Source organism: Orycteropus afer, unplaced genomic scaffold, assembly GCF_000298275.1.
Source record: "Orycteropus afer afer isolate SDZICR_OR568_19922 unplaced genomic scaffold, OryAfe1.0 scaffold00161, whole genome shotgun sequence".
In the NCBI taxonomy this organism is placed as follows: Eukaryota; Metazoa; Chordata; class Mammalia; order Tubulidentata; family Orycteropodidae; genus Orycteropus; species Orycteropus afer.
Window position 1 is genome coordinate 7,705,239 of NW_006921748.1, and position 18,112 is coordinate 7,723,350.

An 18,112-nucleotide genomic window follows, 5' to 3' on the forward strand; every position below is an offset into this window, starting at 1 on the left:
AGTTCAAACCCACCAGCCACTCTTTGGAAGGAAGGTTGGACAATCTACTTCCATAGTGATACTGCTTCAGAAACCCAAGGAGGGGTCGCTATGAGTTGGATCCGACTTGACGACACATAACAACAACAACATGGTGATCGTAGCTAACTAAAATTTAATGCAAACTTTAGCAGATATAAATATAGAATTGAAGGTCATTAAAGAGGAATAACAGAGACTATCTGCCTCATAGCAACCCCTCTTATATATGTTCTATATGTTTAACAGTGACTGTAAGAAACTGGAAAACACATGGTCCTCGGGTTATAAAGGAGAAAACTATGTTAGAAGAATAAAGTGAAGCTCAGCAGGATTGTAGTCAAGTTTAGGTTTGCTGAGTGAGGGCAAGCCAAACTTGAAGAGGATTCTACCAACAGTGAGAGGAGTATAAAGTGGCTTGGTGTCTGCACACCATCTCATTCCTCCTGTGCTGTCAGACTCCCTGGGCTGAATGAGACATGATTTGCACAGAGGCTTTGATGACCCATCGCAGAGGAGGACTGAATGCTTGGGGCTAAACAGAACTCAAAACTCATTTTTTCTCCCAGCCCAAGTCATCCTTCCTCTTTGATCATTAGCATTGTGGGCAACTCTATCAAAATTTTAACTTTTTGCTGCAAGGTTGGACCACATAAAACCAGCTATGTTTCACCAGTAGGGCTTATTCTTAATACAGTTCTGGAGCATAATTGAGGCTCCAGGAAATAGTAGATGATACTATTAATTTGCTTTGTTTCTTTCCACTGCCTGCTGGAATAGAGATGTTGTGATACGAAAAAGATCCAGGAATCATACGGAAAGAAACAGTAATTCCTATACACACGGATGAGTGGAGCTGTCATTTCATCTCTTCAGCCACCTGTCAAACACTGAAAGAAAGAGAACGCTTATTTGTTTAACCACCATCGCCACCTCCTGCCCTAGCTTTCCTGGTTGAGATGCAATGAGGTTGGAATTGAGGGACGTAAATCAGGACCCTCTGATTGACCTGGATTGCCTTGATTAATCCCTGGTAAAGCATTGGGTTGTTTAATGGTTACACCAAGTAGTTCAGTATTTTTGTAGAGCAAAGAAATCAGTCACCGAACTGAAAACAGACTTTGAACAACAGGCAGCAGTAAGTTTTTCATCCAGAGGGCACATATTAGCCATCCTTGACAAAATAACAAAGTACTCAGTGAGGGGAGAAATGATAACAACTATTTCTGCTTTTAAATAATTTCTTCCTAATAAAGTGGAAAGAATAAAAGAAGAAATGTAGAGTCACAGAACTAGGGAGGAGATTAGAGAGTATCTGATCCAACTTTCAAACTTTCTTCAAGAACCTTTGTAAAACCTTTTCCCTAGTCCTCCTCAACCCAGCCTCATCTAAAAAGAGCCACTGATCTGCTGTCTACAGATTAGTTTGAATTTTTTAACAGTTTATATAAATTGCATAGTACAGTTTGTACTCTTTTTTGGTCTGGCTTTTTTCACAAAGAACAATTATTTTGATATACATGGTTGTTTTGATAAACACATTATTTTGTTTATCAATACTTGATTCCTTTTTAATGTTGAGTAGCAATCCATTGTCTAGATATACCAGTGTTTATTAATTCACTCACCTGCTAATGAACACTTGAATTACTTCTGGTGTTTGACTATTACAAATAAGTTGTGATGGATAGTTGTACACAGGTCGTAATATGGACAAATGCTTTCATTTCTCTTGGATAAATACTGAAAAGTCAAATGGCTCCAACATATTGTAGGAATATGTTAAACAGCTTAATAGCTCATTTGCCACAGTGGTTGTATCATTTTACATTCCTACCAGCAATGTATGATAGTTTTAGTTATTCCATACCATTGCCAATATTTAGTAAATCAATCTTTTTAATTTTAGACATTATAATAGCATGAAGTAATATTTTATTGTGATTTTAATTTGCATTTTCCTAATAAATAATGATGTTGGACATCTTGTCACATGTTTACCTGCTATGTGTATATGTTTGGTAAAATGTTTGTTCAAATATGTTATTTTCATTAGTGGATTGTTTATTTTATAATTATTGAATTTTGAAGGTTCTTTATATATTCTAAATGCAAGTCTTTATTACATGTGCAAAATATGCATTTTTTGTCTGTCTGTGCCTTTTCTTCTCATGTCTTAACACTGTCTCTCAAAGGGCACAAGATTTTAATTTTGATCAAGTCCCTTCTATCACTTCCTTCTTTAAGGAGACTATTTTTGGTGTCTTATCAATTCAATTCTCATATAATCCAAGATCACAAAGGCTTTCCCTTAATTTTTTTTTCTAGAAATGTTATCTTTTTAGGTTTTACAATGAAGTCCATGATCTATTTTGATTAATATTTGTATATAGTGTGAGTGACATATTGAAGTTCATTTTTATGCATTTAGATATCAATTGTTACGGCACCATGCTTTTGCCACTGAATTCTCTCTGTATTTCTTAAAAAAAAAAAAAAAAAAAATCAGTGTGCTTATATATATTTCCAGCATGGTTTATGGAAATGAGCACTTGTCCCCTGACCTGAGTGTCAGTGCCAAACACTCTTACCTCACCGACCTAAGGAAGTTTCCACATAAATTCACTGATTAACAGTGAGGGAAGCCTCCTGCAGACCTCCTGAGCTGCTTCTCTCTATGACTCTCTCAAATTCTTTTTTTTCTCTGATAAGTTCTGAACTCTAGCCACCTTCATTTCCATAGACTCTCAGCTCTGTCTCTTAAAATGAGCAAATACTATTGGCTCTGCCAAGTTCTCCTTCCTTGCACAGTGACCCAGAAACTCTCTCAAGGTACTACACTGGGGCAATCATATGGTTTATGTCATTCATTCTCCACCTCTCAGAGATCTCTGCCCTTCACTCCTGATCCCTAGTATCCTAAAAGTTTTACTTCATATATTTTGCCTTGTTGGGGAGAGAGCAGTTGTTTTTTAGGTGATAAGGAAAATACTATCCTTGTTACCTTACTTTACATAGGTCAGAAGAAAAAGTCTATCTTCCATTAGTTTTGACTAAATAAAAAAAAAAATGAATTACCTATTTGGTACAAGGGGGCTCTGGTAGCATAGTGCCTAAGGCACTTGAATGCTAACCAGAAGGCTGGTGGTTCAAATCCACTAGCCACTCCTCAGAAGGAAGATGAGACAATCTACTTCTGTAGTGATACTGCCTCGGAAACCCAAGGAGGGGTCGCTATGAGTCCAGTCCGACTTGACTGCACATAACAATAACAGCAATACAAAAACATAGTTGACAAAACTCAGCACCCATATATGATAATTCACAGGAAACTAGGAAACTACCTCATTTAGATAACCAAAACACCAAACTCACTGCCATCGAGTTGATTCTCACTCATAGCAACACCCACTGGGTTTCCAAGGCTGTAAATCTTTACAGAAACAAACTGCCTCATATTTCTTCCATGGAGTGCCTGGTAGGTTTGCACCACCAATCTTTGTTGTTGTTGTTGTTACATGCCATCGAGTCGGACCTGACTCATAGCGACCCCTCCTTGGGTTTCCCAGGCAGTCACTACGGAAGTAGATTGCCCCATCTTCCTTCCGAGGACTGGCTGGTGGGTTTGAACCACCAGCCTTCTGGTTAGCAGTCAAGTGCCTTAGGCACTATGCTACCAGAGCTCCTCACCAATCTTTAGGTTAGCAGCCAAATGCCTTAACTACTGCACTACCAGAGCTCCTTCATTAGAATGAAGAACAAAGAAAAACCCTATTAGCATGTTGCTGTTATGTGCCATTGAGTTGGACCCGACTCATAGCGACCCCTCTTTGGGTTGCTGAGGCTGTATCACTACGGAAGTAGATTGCCCAACCTTCCTTCTGAGGAGTGGCTAGGGGGTTTGAACCACCAGCCTTCTGGTTAGCAGTCAAGTGCCTTGGACACTATGCTACCAGAGCTCTCCCCTATTAGCATGTATCATTCTAAGTGGTGAAGGAGGAACACATTACTCATATGAAAAAAATAAGGGAAATAAATGACTGTTCATTAGGCATATGAGAATGTGCCCAATATTATTTGTTATCTGAGAAATATTAATTAAAATCACAGTGAAGTACAATTACACATTCACTAGAATAGCTAAATTATAAAGAAAAACAATCCCAAACTTGCTGAAGGTATGGAGTAATTGGAACTCTACCAGCAGTGATCTAAAATGATAAAACCACTTTGGTGAAGAGTTTGTCAGTTTCTTAAAAAGTTACACCTACCTGTGATTGTTGTTGTTAGATGCCGTCGAGTAGTCTTCAACTCATAGTGACCCTATGTACAACAGAACAAAACACTACCTGGTCTTGTGCCAGCTTCACAATCCTTTCAATACCTGAGCCCATGATTGCACCCACTGTGTCAATCTATTTCATTGAGGGCCTTCCCCTTTTTTCTTGACCCTCCACTTTACCAAGCCTGATATCCTTCTCCAGGGGATGGTCTTTTCTGCCAACATGACCAAAGACAACTACCCTAAGATTTAGCAATTCCAATCTTGTATGTTTACCCAAGAGTACTGAAAACATAGTTCACACAAGGACTTCCACATAGAAATTTATAGCATATTTTTGATAATAACTAAAAACTGGAAACAAGTCCAGTGACTATCAACAGGTGAATGGATAAACAAATTACAGTATATTCAAATAAGGAAATATTACTCAGTGAGAAAATTAAATGACCTATTGAATGAAAAAACAATGTGGATAAATGTGCTGGCTAAAAACAGCTGGATACAAAAGAGCACATACTAAAATAACTCATTTGACTGAAGTGTAGAACAGACAAAAGTAATTTCTGGTGATAGAATTCAGAATGGTGATTGATGGGGAGTGAATTGGAAAGGGAGTAAGATAACTTTCTGAGGTGATAGAAATGTTCTGCATCTTGATAGCAGTGTGGATTAAGCAGGTGTATGTATTTATTACAACTCATTGAATACAGTTAAGTTTCATGCATCTCACTCTTTGTAAATTACACCATCACCAATTGAAAAAAAAAAACAACAACACTAATAGAAAGGATGGCATAAACATTTTCATGGGAGTGAGAATAAATATAATCTTGAGAAGTTGAGGAAAAGGGCCTGCATTCAACAGCAGTTTGTGAAAATACTCTCAGAAATCTTTGGGAAATATGTAGAAGATTTATATTATCATGCCCTATAGAAATTTTTCAGTAGGAGTTATCATGTTAAAGCAGGTTTTTAAGTAAGTGGGTGCAGGTGCAAGAATGTGTGTAGACTGAAATCAAGTTGTGGTATAAAGAACTTTCTACTTTATTAAAACCACAGCACATTGTTGCCTGGAAAAGAAACCAGGATGTTGGACCACTACAAACTGAAAAGTCAGAAGGCCAAGGGAAACGAGCAATGTATGAGCATCATGGAGCATAAACACGTTCAAGAACATTCTTTCAGTGAATGAAGAACTCTGTCCATTATTGAAATCTGGGAAGAAGATGGGTAATGGATTAAAGCCAGGAAGCATTCACACAGGAACAGCCAGTCTATATCTTAACAACCTGTGTTGAATTAGCCTGAAGGCAAAGTCAACACCCGATTACTGAAGAAAGTGCAAAGAGAGGAGACAGTGCAGTGCATTGAATTTAAATACCTAATAAATAGAGATGTCCTTGCCTTTTCTTAGGATGTAATTATGGACTTTCGATTCCAGTAACTACAGGCTCTAGAATTAAAATGTTAGTTGTTTTATCTGTAGATGATAGGTGTTCTGGCATGTGTTTCATTCTAGTAAATCTTCAGAAGAGGTTTTGTTCACCATTCAATCTATAGAAAATTATTTAGCATGCTTTATATTATTAGTCCTCTAGGTACATGGGGAGCTCTGGTTGCATAGTGCCTAAGGCACTTAACTACTAACCAGAAGCCTGGCAGTTTAAACCCGCCAGCCACTCCTCTGAAGGGAGGTTGGGCAATCTACTTCCACAGAGATACTACCTTGGAAACCCAAGGTGGGGTCGCTATGAGTCAGATCCGACTCGATGACAGTGAGTTTGGTTTTGGTTTTGTGGTATGAGTACATGAGAGTCAGAGTGGGTGATTGAAAAATAATAATAATCAAGATTGTCCCTGAAGGTGTGAAGCTTGTATTTTAGTTGAGATGACAGCACATACAGTAATCTGACTTTAAACAAATCAGAATTTACATAGCCAAAAATTTATTCTAATAATCTCTTGGCAAGATGGGTGTCTATTCAGTTATTGAACATCATTGGGACAGAGCCCAAGGCAAATGATTTACTAAATATCCTGAAGACTGGTAAATCTTTGTTCTTTTGATGGTGCATTTGATTTTTCTTTAGAAACAGTCAAAAGTCCCTGAGACAGATCTTTCATAGAAAGAGAGTGAGAATGTTGGTAATCCCACTGTAGTTCATTATTATTATTATTATTGTTTAAAAAAAGAAGCTGTTGACTGAAATCAGATTTCTTGTATAGAACATACTCTGGCATCGAAGGAAAATACATTTAAAAAAAAAATGGTATCAAATGTCTGAATATTTCCACATACCCAGTTTGGCATTATGTAGCTCCTTCACCCCTTGACTGAATAGTGAATGTTTCATTTCACATTTGCCTGTTTGTTGTATAAACACTACCATTACTTTTGTTATTGCTGCTAAAATCTGACCACATAAATAAGTACTTTCTCAGGCAGATCATTAATGGTTTATACTTTGCCGAGGTTTGCTATCTCTTGGGTTCTCCAACTATCTTATTAGGTATGACTTGACCTACTTTACAGATGTGGCCTGGTTAATTGCCTTACTCTTGATTACTAGCAACTTTTGCAGATTGTAAAAGGGGTTCATAAGATTGATGCCTGTACTGGGAGGAATGAGGACTGCCTTCATGCTCATCTCCGTGTTGTTCCTGAGGGCTGCTTTCCAGGAAGGATCATCTCTGAGAGCCTCCTGTTCCACATTTGCTCTCCAAGTATTGTTTTCCATCTGTTAAAATGCCATTCCATATTTTACAAAGGAAATGTTTCCCTTTGTGTGAGGGAGAACGACAGAATGCATATTTTTTACCTGGGTCTCTCACAGGCAGACAAACAATTTGGAATTTTCATCCTCTTATTTCATGTTTTGATATTGTATTAAATTCCTTCCTGTTTTGTCACCTAATTACAAAATAATATTCTTTGTGACATAGGGATCGGAAAGAACCAATATGTAATTTGTTATTCTACTTACAAGGCAAATTCCTCCTAGCAGAATAGAGTAGGAGAAAAATTAGGTTAGTGTATTGAAGTTCATCCTAAAGAGTAAAAGAGCACATTGTTTCTGGTAGTTAAGGTTGTGTGTCAACTTGGCTGGGCCATGGTTTTGAGTGGTGTGGCAGCTGGATATAGTTATTCGCCAGGATTAGATTGTAATCATTTTCATTGTGAAATCTACTGTGAGCTACAAAGTAGTTGAAAGGGAGTTATCTTCAGGGTGTGGCCTGCTTCCAGTATATATGAAGTTTGGGAAAGGTTGCTAGCTTTTGGACACAATTGGATCCTGTATTTGGCCAAGACTTCATCTCCACTTCTTGGATTTGAACCAGTGGTAGGCCATGCTGTCTGCTGATCTTGGAATTGTGCCCTTTTACCTACTGACCTTGGGTTTGTCAGCCTTGGCAGCCAGCAGCTGCTGCATGAGTAAGGAGATGCCTCCAATTCCAGTGGGCCTGGAACAGGAGGCAGAGCTGAAGCCCAAGGTTGAGGGGCCTTCACCCAGCCCCTAGAGCTGGCACTCGGAAATCAAACTTATAGCCTCCTAAACTGTAAAAGAATAAATTTCTCTTTGTTAAAGCCATCCACTTGTGGTATTTATATTATCGGGAGCACTAGACAACTAAGGCGTTCCTTTTCTAAGGTAGACAAAGATATGTACATATGGGCAAGTGAAGTCTTACAACAGTCAGTGAATCACTCTAGTGGTCTCTCAGTAATCCAGAGATAAACAAAAGACCCTGAGGATCCAAGTTATCTGGTCTAAGGAGTCTTAGGAAAAAAAAAAAAAAACCATGGAATCTGGGAATATTCATCAAGAGTCTCTGCCAGTTTTCACCATCATCCCCTACCCTTGTTCTTCCTTCTAGATCTGAATTCTTATCCATTATCATAGTTTCGTTTCAGGCACAGTTTGAAATTTTAATATGCTAGGCCTGGCACACCCATCTAGTAAATATTCTATTTAGCTCTCTAGAGTAGTTTTACTTAACCATTGTAGTTTGCACTTAGTGCCTAATTCTCTGGAATAAATTTTCACCTAAAATTTCGCAAAAATGTATCCTATACATCCTGTAAACTCTTCGAGAAGCTTCAAGCAATGCTTACTGAGAGGGTTAGGGGATCCAGTTCAATCTCCAGCTACAGCCAATGAATGGTTGGAGTATAAGGGAATTCAGTGGTTTCTAACAAGAGTGAAAGAGCTAATGGTTTTTGAACAGCGACTATGCAAGTAGCTGTCCTCATAACAAGCTTACCCCTGCTTGTATAGTGGTATGAAAATTTGCCCAATGTCAAATAGTTATTAAGTGGTAACATAGTCTATTTTCCAGGATTATATTCTGAAATACATTATACAGCCTCTCTCTTAATGCAACAAACTCAACCACTGCCATGGAGTTAGATCTGACTCATAGCAACCCCTCCTTGGGTTTCTGAGGCACTATCTCTACAGAAGTAAATTGCCCAACCTGGCTATTGAGGAGTGGCTGGTGGGTTTCAACCACCAGCCTTCTGATTAGCAGTCAAATATCTTAGGCACTACGCCACCAGAGATTACTACATCTATACTGGTTCCTCACCATCTCCAATAACTTTCTCAAAAGTTTTCTTTTCAAAGTCATAGAGTTTCTCCCTGATGCAAAAAAAGTAATGTATCATAGACTTGGAATTAAAATATAATTTATGAATTAATGAATGCAGTGTTTTGTTTATGTATTTTTGAAACATTTATGAAGTCCCTGTGGCATAGTGCCTAAGGTATTTCACTTCTAACCAGAAGGCTGGTAGTTCAAACCCACCAGCCACTTCTCAGAAGAAAGATTAAGCAATCTATTTCTGTAGAGACACCATCTCAGAAATGCAAGGAGAGGTCGTTATGAGTTGGAAAGAACTTCACAGCACTGAGTTTGGAGTTTGGTTTTCCATTACTTCCAGGTACACACAAATGAACATTCCAACATAAAAAACAAACAAAACTAGGTAAACAAAGAATTATAATATGCAAAGACATATAATACAGTGCAATATAATACAGTGCAATATCTAGTGCTGCTATAATAGAAATACCACATGTGGGTGGCTTTAACAAATAGAAATTTTATTTTCTTACAGTTGAGGAGGCTAGAAGTCTGAATTCAGAGGGCCGGCTCTAGGAGAAGGCTCTTTTTCTCTGTCTGTCAGAGGTGTATCGGGGGAAGGTGGAGGTCCTTGTGTCTTTTCATCTTTTATTCCTTAGTTCTTTTCCAATCTTCATGTGGTATGGCATCCATCTTTCTCCAGGACCAGGACACATTTTCTTCTGTTGTTCATAGGGTTGGCATGTGTTAGGGGCTGACTGACAGCAGCTAACAAGGACACTGATAGGGATTGAAGCCTCTTTCCATAATTAAGGCACAGAAAAAGAAAAGTGCTAACTGCAAGGTCTACATATATGTGATCTTTGTTCATTTATCTTGTTTTACTTATTTATGACATAAAATGTGTTGGACTACTCAACATTCAAGGCTATTTCTAGAAATAACGTTCTATGAAAGTTTACTGTAATAATCCTCCATGGCCTATGTGTTTATTTTACATTTATGTTAAACTTTTTCTTAAACCAGTATCTATTTCTTAATTTGTTCCCATTGTAATTTACTTATATAACATGCTACTGGAAACCAGTTTATCATATATGTTATTTATACAACTCTTGCTTTTAAAGATTATGTCCCAAGGTACAATCTCTTGGAGATCTGGTCAAGCATTTTAACAGAGGGGCAAACAGACCCAGTCAGGCTGTTTTCAATGGCACAATCATCAGGAATTAGTTACCTGCTACTCTCTGGAGAAATCTTCTCATGGTCACTTGTGACGGTTTTCCTAAACATACTAAGCATTTTTTTTTTTTTTTTAAATACTGGTAGATGGTAGATGGAAGTGAATTGCAAATCAACACAAATTAAATAGAGATAGAACTTACTATATTTTTACTCTTTTAATATGTCACCATTTTTTCTTATCCATAAAAATCTTAGAACAAAAATAAGAATCCTCAGAGGGAATCTCTATATACAAAAATATATACATATATAATATAACCACTACACCAGCAGGGCTCCAGAGAGAAATCTTAGGGTACATGAAGCACCTTATGATCCTCACACATTTTTTCTACCATGTATGCAATAGTATTTTTGAAAAATAATTTTCTTACGCATTTGGACATACTTATGTGATACTGATTTTAAATGACATAGAAATGGGCTTCATTATCTTAGGGTATTATAAAAAGACTTCTATAACATTTAACCTAAAGGGGTATTTGTTTTCCTTTGACAAAGATATCTTCTTAAGGAGTAACATCTGACATTTATCTTCTGCCAAACCAATTCCATTCAGAAATATTAGATCAATCTTCTTGGCTGGAAGACTGACACAATTGCTGAAATTTCTCTCAGACAAACAAGGACTCTGCATGCCTAACATAGTTTGGGATGTTAGTGGTCTGCATTGAGTTAGTGGACGTGTGGGAAGACCTGCTACGTGGGGCTTCGTGTATGGAGAAAACCCCAAAGACCATCTAAAGCGTACATTAAGCCAGGTACCTGATTGGATTGAAACATTGTTACAGAGACTGTAATTATCTCTCTAACAGCTATTCCTTTGCTTTTTGTAGGAGGCATGCACTTAGATGGCCTTGATATTGATCACACCCAGATTTAGAAGGGTGTCCTGGGAATGTGAAACAGTGTAGTCTCATCTCCTCTTAGTGTTTGGTTTAGGAACTCAGGTTTCCTGGACTGTTACAAAGGATGAATCTGGGAAGAAGATATTTTTCTGGGAATTCTAAGTCAAGTTTCTTGGAAGGAGTATGCTGATGTGAAAGCTGGCATTGCAACAGCCATGTTGCCCCCATAATAGAAGCCAACTGGGAAAGAAGTTCAGAGCTGAAAGAACTGATGAGAGACAGAGCTAGACCCTACCTAGCCAGATCCAGTTGTGACTAAATCCCACCCTGACTCTGAATGAACAAATAAATTAGCTATGTTTATAGGCCAGAGGAAGCTATACTTTGTAACTTGCATTTCAATTGAAAAAAATCATTATTTCAAAGTTGGCAGAGATACATAAATAAGTAAGGGGATAAAACCGGATAATCATAAAATATTATTTATGAAACCCTATGTGTCACCTATCAAAAAAAAAAAAAAAAAAAAAAAGCCCCCAAAACATTGCTGTTGAATGAATTCATTCAGATTGAATTCAGACTCACAGTGATCCTACAGGGCAGCATAGATATGCCCCATAGGGTTTCTAAGGCTGCAAATCTTTCCTGAAGCAGATTTCCATGTCTTTTCTCCCAGAGAGCAGGGCTGGTGGGTTTGAACTGCTGATCTTTATGTTAGCAGCCAAGTGCTTAACCACTGCACCACCAGGGCTCCAGGGAGAAATCTTCTTAGGGTACAGAAATGATTTAGAGAGAAAGATTCATGCCTATAAGCAACAGAAGTCTTATTTGATAAAAATGAGCTCTGGTGACATAGTGCCTAAGGCAGTTGACTGCTAACCAAAAGGGTGGCGGTTCAAACCCACCAGCTACTCCTTAGAAGGAAGACTGGGCAATCTACTTTCATAGAGATACTGCCTTGGAAACCCAAGGAGGGGTCACTATGGGTCAGATTCGACTCAATGGCAATGAATTGTTTTGTTTTATTTTTAATTATTATCATTATAAGAAAACAGTATTTCCTGTAAAAATTTTAAGGTTATTATACAAATTAAAAGAAAAAGTTAAGACCACCATAAAGCAATGGTCCCCTGATGACTTAGATATATAATCATTTTTATTTGCCTTCTTCATTCTGTGAATGTATAAAACTGGTCCCTAACTCTCTCATAAGTAATAAAGTGAAAATATATCTTCTTAAGCATACATTGGGAGCTCTGGTAACATAGTGCCTAAGGCACTTGATTGCTAACCAGAAGGCTGGTGGTTCAAACCCACCAGCCACTCCTCAGAATGAAGGTTGGAAAATCTACTTTTGTAGTGATACCACCTTGGAAACCCAAGGAGGGGTTGTTATGGGTCAGGTAGAACTCTATGGCACATAACAACAAGCACATATCAAACAGCTGCAAAACTCAATCATATTTTATACATCAAAATTGTCAACAAATTTGAAATAATCAATAGTACACAGACTATGTTCTGACCACAACACAATAGACTTACAAATCAACAATAAAAAGGCTACATGAAGTGTTACATATGGCTAGGAAGTGATGGTGGGATATTGTTAAAGAAATATTGAAAAGTAAATTTATAAATATAAAAGGATTTATCAACAGCAAAAAAGACTTAATATAAATACGTTAAGGTTAAATAAAAACCGAAAAGTAGATTAATTCTAATAAGAGTTTAAGAAAGAAAATAATGTAGTTAAAAGCAGAAAACTATGAAAATTTTAAAAACATACAAAGACAAGGAGCAAAGAACCTCCAACACTACATGTATGCAAAACACTAGAAAGACTGGTTGAAAACAAAGTGATAGCAAAGGAATAAATACACAATATTGAGAACAAAAGAGGACATGCCTTGAGTTAAAGCTTTTTATTTTTTTTTAATCATAATACCATTAGTGACTCCATGCAAATAACTATGATTATTTGATGAATCAGGTAACATTCTAGAGCAGTACTACCTACGTATAGTTTACAGATGGTCTGTGGTTTGGTTCTATGAATTATATGGTATGGTTCATAACAAAATCAAGTACTTCAGCAAGCACACCATTGATCAGGGCTAAGTTATTTTTCTATATATATTAGAGATAGGGTGTATCCCATGAATGCACAAGAGGTTAAAAATTCAAAACCCTACCAATGCAATATATCCCCAAACACCTGATTTTACCTAATTAAAAGAAAAAGAAAAGAAAAAAAGTGAATAAATTTTAGCACACATCTATAGGAATAAAAAAAACCTCATGTAACCTGATTAAAATACACACACACACACAAACATATCAAAAATGTACAGCAGACTTCTTACCAACAAAAATCAAATCATGAAACATTTTGATTATGTTTAGTTATAAGATGAACTTAACCACAATGACATCTTTTCAGCACTGGAGCATTGGATTGGAGGCAGTTACCAAAGTAATCAGAAAAGAAAATATGACACATAAAAATTGGAAAAGAACACATATCTCTTCTATTTGCAGATGATGTCACAAGTGAAATAACTACTACATAAGTGCAAGGTAGGATCCTTAATAGAATTCTAGAACAGAAAAAAAGAAAAAGAGGAGATATTAGAGGAATAACTCATAAAATTGTAATATGGTCTGAAGTTCAGAGAACAGTATTGTTTTTTCTTTCCTTGATTTTAATAATTGCACTATGTTGTTGTTATTATGTACCGTCAAGTCAGACCCGACTCATAGCGACCTTTCCTTGGGTTTCTGAGGCAGTATCACTATGGAAGTAAATTGCCCAATCTTCCTTCTGAGGAGTGGCTGATGGATTTGAACCGCCAGCCATCTGGTTGGCAGTCAAGTGCCTTAGGCACTATGCTACCAGAGCTCCTATAGCATTAGATAAGATGTTAACATCAAGGACAATTAGAACAGGGGTATATGTCTGTGATATTTTTGTAACTCTCCTCTCAGCATAAACTTAATCAAATTCAAAGTTAAAAAGTAACAAAGTAAAAGGATGTAGAACCAAAACCAAACTCATTGCTGTTGAGTCAGACCCGAGTCATAGCAACCCCTCCTTGGGTTTCCAAGGCAGTATCACTACGGAAGTAGATTGCCCCATCTTCCTTCCCGGCAGTGGCTGGTGGATTTGAACTACCAGCCTTCTGGTTAGCCGTCAAATGCCTTAGGCACTACCCTACCAGAGCTCCCAAAGGGTGTAGAGTAGCAGATTATTAATGGATGGAGACAATTTAAGAAGCAGTTTAATAATATGTAGTAAACTTAAGTATGAGCACATTCTCACCTAGCAATGGCTCTTCTATGTATTTACTTTAGTGAATAATTTTAAAATTTTGAATTATAATCCATTAATGGATAATTAAATTAATTTAATGGTCACATTAGCATTTTAAAAAATCCAGAACAAAAAGAAAATAATAGCAGAGGGTTGTTGTTGCTGTTATGTGCCGTCGAGTCGGCCCCGACTCATAGCGACCCCTCCTTGGGTTTCCGAGGCAGTATCACTACGGAAGATTGCCCAACCTTCCTTCCGAGGAGTGTCTGGTGGGTTTGAACTGCCAGCCTTCTGGTTAGCAGTCAAGTGTCTTAGGCACTATTCTACCAGAGCAGAGGGTAGAAGCGAACAGAAAATGTCAAAATGTCACAGTGAAAAGAATATTGTTTTGTGGATGGCAAATTTATGTATGTGCAAAATGCCAGGATGTATAATTGGACACTAGTACAGGAAGTACCAGTCACCATGGGCTTTGACATAAGTGGCATCCTTGTATCTGAGCAGTGAAAAACTTGCAGGTTTGTCCACAACACTTCTGTGTGCATGTATTTACTGGAAGCTCTTGTCAAATGTATTCTTTATTGAAGATTTATGTCAACAACCATTAGTCTGAAGAAATTCTAGCACTTTTAAACCATAACCTGGAATCATGTTTGCGAAATGGAAAAATTAGAAACAAATGTAGGACTAAAGGATGAATAAGGAAACTGTGCTAACGTGTACAGAGGAATACTATATAACAAGTGCTAAAAAATTATGGCCTATAGGCTTAATCTGACACACAAGCCATTTTCGTGAATTAAGTTTTATTGGAACACGGTTGCCAAGTCACTTAGGTGTATTTATGGATACTTTTGCCTTACAATGTCAGAGTTAAATAGTTGCAACAGAGACCATATGACCCACACAGACTAAAATATTTACTATCTGACCTTTTATAGAAGAAGTTTGCTGATCCCTACTGTATAAAATTATTGAAGTTGAGCTACATATATCAACACAGACAATTCTAAAAACAGAATGTGAAGTCAAAAAGAATTGCAGAATAATACTAACTCATGTTACTCATTGCGGTCCAATCCACAGCACGGGCACAGCGTGGCTAGGTTCTCTGTTCAGGGTCTCACAAAGTTGAACGCAAGGTAGCTGCCAGGCCTGAGGTGTCTGAATGTTTGTGGTCCATGTTCCTTTGCTGCCTGTCAGCTAAGGGCCACTCTCATCAACTTAAGGATGCCTGCATCTGTAAAGACAGCAATGGAGAATTTTCTTTGCCCTGAATCTTGCTCACATTTCAAATCCCTTTCTCCAGGAATAGCTTTTTTAAGGTCTCACCTGATGAGGTCAGGCCTACTGAGAATAATGTTCTTTACTTAAGGTCAGCTGATTCAGGACCTTAATTACATCTGCAAAACCCCTTCACAGCAGTATCTGGATTAGTGCTTGATTGAATAACTAACTAGGAAAAGCTTTGTATACACCAGAGGCTGGGAATCCTGGAGGCCATTTTAGAATTCTGTCTACCACAATGCATGAGAATGATAAATACTATTTCAGAATGTTATTTACTGCAGGGATAGAAGGAAGCAAATGGATTAATTCTGGGAGGTACAAAGCTGTGTTGAAATATACCTGTACTATTTTCTTTGCTCAAAAAAAAAAAAAAACAAAGCCTAAAGCAAACATGGCAAATTATTAAAATTCAATTATACTAGATATTTAGCACATAGAATGGTGCAAAGAATTAAGCACTCACTAGAAAAAAGGTTGGTGGTTTGAAATCACCCAGAGATGCCTCAAAAGACAGGTCTGTTGATCTGCTTCCAAAAAGTCACAGATTCGAAAACTCTGTGGAGCAGTTCTGTTCTGAAAGACATGGGGTGGCCTTGAGTTGGAATTGACTCAACAGCAACTAACAACATACTTCACTCACTGCTGTCGAGTCGAACCCGACTCATCATGACCCCTCCTTGGGTTTCCGAGGCAGTATCATTATGGAAGTAGATTGTTCAACCTTCCTTCCAAGGAGTGGCTGGTGGGTTTGAACCACCAGCCTTCTGGTTAGCAGTCAAATGCCTTAGGCACTATGCTACCAGAGCTCCCTAAAACAACATAGTTCTTTATAGGTTTTTTTTTGTTTTGTTTATTTGAATTTCCCCTATTGAATAAAAATAATTTTTTTTTTATTCAGCTTCACTTAAAATTTCTCCTTTCAGCTGAAGCATTTTCTAACTTTTTCTTCATTTTGACTTAACCACAATTCTTGTGAATTCTCATAACTCTCTTCTCTCACGATTAATAATAACACCATTTCTGAACATCACATATGGGACATGGACCATTTTGTGCATTTTACACATGTTATCACTAAACCATATATATCTACAGATCAGAGTAGGGAAAGGAAAAAAAAAAGATAGTTTAGTAAGTTGGGTTGCTAATATACTTTCTTTAAACTGGAGGAATTTGGCTGAATTGAAATGCTTGGTATTTTATCACTTCATCTAATTTCTATTTATTAGTGTCTTTTTCGCTAAACTATAAATTCTTAGGGGAAAAATAAAAAACAACCTTGTCCTAACCATCTTTTATGACCCATGGCCCCTAAAACAGTAACTTCCATATAGTAGGTAATCTTTTTATTTTCAACTTAACATTCATTTTATACTCTGATGCCATTGTTCTTTGCTGTTGTTTTGTTGCATGCCAACAAGTCGATTTTGACTCGCAGTGACCTTAAAGGATGGAGTAGAGCTACCCTACAGTGTTTCATAGGTTGTAATGTTTTCAGGAGCATATTGCCCAGTCTTTTCTCCTGCAGTGCAGCTGGTGGGTTTGAACTTCCAACTTTCCAGTTAGCAGCAGCGTGCTTAAACGAGTTGAACCACCAGGGCCCCTTACACATAGGAGGTAGGGTTAAAATAAATTATTGCATTGATTAAATGGGGAGCTCTGGTGGCATAATTCCTAAGGCATTTGCCAACCAGAAGGCTGCAGTTCAAACCCATGAGCCAGTCCTTGGTAGGAAGATCGGGCAATCTACTTCCATAGAGATATCACCTTGGAAACCCAAGGAGGTGTCACTATGAGTCGAATCAACTCCACAGCAGTGAGTTTGGTTTTTTTGATTTTATTGATTAAATGCTACTGAAGGGTTCCCTGCATCATGTGAGAGGATGCTCTAGAACATTAGCATTCCTTTCTAAATCTACAAAGTGTGTGTATGTGTGTGTTGTTAAATATAGGATCACATTTTATACGCAGAATCATTCTTTGAAGTTTATCAGGGGTGGGCGGTTAAGAGAGAAAATTACCAACCAGAGGGTAGATGTGTATTAACTGGGGTGAAGGGAAAGGTAATATACCTTATTGAAGAGGGACGTCAGCACAAAATGATCAAGGCAGTGGAAGACACAAGGAGGAGAATAAGTGTTAAAGGAAACACAGGTGAATATCATTACACACATAATCCTACAATAACAGTAATAATAAATTGTTGCATTTACAAGTGGATACAGACATAGAGACTCCATCTGAACAGGGGAGGGAAAGTGAATGGGACTCCACCCACTAATATATATATAGGTTTGACAGAGGACCTCTCTACCTATGTATTTACACATGCTTCCAATATATTAATGAAAGTAGTAGAGGATGTTGTTGTTGTTGTTGTTAAGTGCCGTCGAGTCGTTTCCGACTCATAGCGACCCCATGCACAGCAGAACGAAACACTGCCCAATCCCGCGCCAGCCCCACAATCCCTGCCATGCTTGAGCCCATCATCGCAGCCACTGTATCAATCCATCCCCTTGAAGGCTTCCC